General features: G+C 33.8%; 1 protein-coding gene across 2 annotated transcripts in view; it reads right to left on the reverse strand.

Moving 5' to 3' along the window:
- The window catches only part of LOC106467367 (transmembrane protein 120A-like), a 25,206-nt gene extending 24,374 nt beyond the window's left edge, over window positions 1–832 (reverse strand). For both annotated transcript variants that reach the window (XM_013927714.2, XM_022395532.1), the window contains exon 1: window positions 797–832. The gene's annotated coding sequence lies outside the window, so the exon portion shown is untranslated. The remainder of the gene's footprint in view (window positions 1–796) is intronic.
- Between the last annotated feature and the right edge of the window lie 1,888 nt (window positions 833–2,720).

A 2,720-nucleotide genomic window follows, 5' to 3' on the forward strand; every position in this document is an offset into this window, starting at 1 on the left:
GCAGACATACCGCTGTGCCACATGGGGGCTTAGATTGTAAAATAAGATGTTTAATTTCAGTAAACAACAAGGAAAACGGATAACAAAATGGAAAGTTTTCTCGCAAATATGAAGGATAGAAATATCAGTATCACGAATTCTTTAGACATTTAAATTTAAATTTCCTGCATTTGATTTCTAAACGATTGCAACATTCGATTTAAAAAACATCAACTCTAATTTCTGGTAATAGTTTTTATACAAAATGTTTTACATAGTGAGACTCGTGTTTATATAGTGATGTTACTAATGGCTAAAGTTTTGACATAAAAACATTAGAAAAGGCCCGAACAGTTTCGTTAGACATATTGAAACAAAAGAGTTTTAGTGAGATTGCTGATTGGATAATTCTTTGCTCTACACAGTAACACATATAAAATGTTAGGAACATACAACGATTTTTTTATCAGTTAACAAAGTGTTGCTAAAGTAGCTTTGTTGCTTAAACCGAAATAAATCTTCCTGAATATTTTGATATTGTTATTGAGAAGTGTCTTTTAATGTAGAATCTTTTGACAACTTTCTGTGTAATGGGAGAAATCCGCTTTATTGTACTGTAAATATCAGTCAGAGTTAAACAATGTGACACACGATTTCTAGGGGTATCTGGGGAAATGCCCCCCACAAAATGTTTGAAAATGTAATGCTATGTGATTGAATCATGAGCCATTTTAACTATAAATACTGCATATACACAATGTAATGTATTGAATTAAAAGAAGCAAGTTTTAATACATAAGTTATAGCTATATCTTACCGCTTCTTACGACGCTGCAGAGCTTTCGGTGTTACACAAAACTTGTTTTGATTGTAAGTTGCTAAGTTTAAACGTTCATATCGTGTAACGTGTGGCACATCAATTTTTCTGAATGATAAGTTTTTTTTTACTGCCAGTTTTTTTCTGACGTTAAGTAGTTTTCTTAAATAGTCTCACTGTAAAGTCAGTGTTACTCAAACTGTATTTTTTGAAGGCGTAAAAAACAACCGTGAAATTCAGAATTTTCAGTTACGTCCTGTTTTGTACATTTATATTTTCATAGCATTATCTGTTAGCAGTTAATTAAATGAACACGTGGTAATTCTACCTAGTGTAGCTTTTTGTTCTACGCGATCTATTTGGATAGACATCTTTTAGCACCATCTAATGGAAAGTATTTAGTTGGACATGCACTAGCACCATCTGGTGGTAGATATTCAGTTGTTCTTATACTAACACTCATCTGGTGGTAGCCATTTAATTTTACATGTACTAGCACCACCTGGTGGTTGCAAATTAGTTGTACATATATTAGCAAAATCTGTTGGTAACTATTTAGTTTTACATGTATTAGCACCACCTAGTGGTATTTATTTAGTTGAATAGATTTGTTTAAAATCTCGAAGTTATAAAGGTACAAACTAAACTGAGGCTCTTCTTTATAAGTCTCGAATTAAACCAACAACGCCTAGTTTAAGACAAATATCAAATTTCAACGTGCTTTGTGGCCCGTTGTTGTAAAGGTTTTGAAGCGCAATAATTTATTCCCATAGCTATTATTCCTTTTCCAAAATTTTGTTGCTACTTAAACACACAGGACGTTCAACAGTATGTTTGGAGTTATAAGCAATTAGTTAGATATTCTAAACGTAATCAAATAATAGTTTTTGTAATGATCGAAGTACAATATTTATTTTGAAAATGTCAACATGATAATATTTATCATTAGGCTTTGTTTGTTGTTAAACAGAAAGCCACACAATGGGCTATCTAAACTCTGCTCATCGCTGGGATCGAAACCCGGTTTTTAGCGTTATAATCTCTCAGACTTACAAGCTGAACCACGAGTCAGTGATTAACAGTATTTACAATCAGTCAAAAATATGTTTTAAGTTTGTTTCTGAGGGCCGCGGGTTTGAATCCTATTCGTGAACGTGCTCGTTCTTTCAGCCGCGGAAGCGTTATAACGATACGATCAATCCCATTATTCGTTAGTAAAGAATAGCCCAAGAGTTGACGGTGGGTGATGTTGAATAGCTGCCTTCCTTCTAGTCTCTCACTACTAAATTAGGGTCGTCTAGCGCAAATAACCCTCGCGTATCTTTGCTGCGAAATTTCAAAAAACAAACAAAAAATTTATTTATTTTTGTTAAAATGGACTATTTGTTCTGGTCCCACTGCTGGTGTCGAAACCCGATTTTTTAGCGTTATAAGCTTGTCACTAAGCCTAACTGGGGAGATGCTTTAAAAATCATCGAATAAATTATAATATATTTTAAAAGTCAGTAAACTTTAGAATTTTTTTTCTCTTTGTCGATTAATAATTAAAGGCCAAATGTTTCTGTATGTAGTAACCCCAGATTTTAAATTTGTAAGTCTATTGACTTACCACTGTCCGATCGGGGAACATATATGATAAGTAGCAGGACTGATTTGTATAACAGGGTTCAATGATTGATGCCAAATGTTTCTGTATGTAGTAACCCCAGATTTTAAATTTGTAAGTCTATTGACTTACCACTGTCCGATCGGGGAACATATATGATAAGTAGCAGGACCGATTTGCATAACAGGGTTCAATGATTGATGCCAAATGTTTCTGTATGTAGTAACCCCAGATTTTAACGTTGTAAGTCTATTGACTTACCACTGTCCGATCGGGGAACATATATGATAAGTAGCAGGACCGATTTGCATAACAGGG

This window comes from Limulus polyphemus, unplaced genomic scaffold (assembly GCF_000517525.1).
Source record: "Limulus polyphemus unplaced genomic scaffold, Limulus_polyphemus-2.1.2 Scaffold2588, whole genome shotgun sequence".
Lineage (NCBI taxonomy): Eukaryota > Metazoa > Arthropoda > Merostomata > Xiphosura > Limulidae > Limulus > Limulus polyphemus.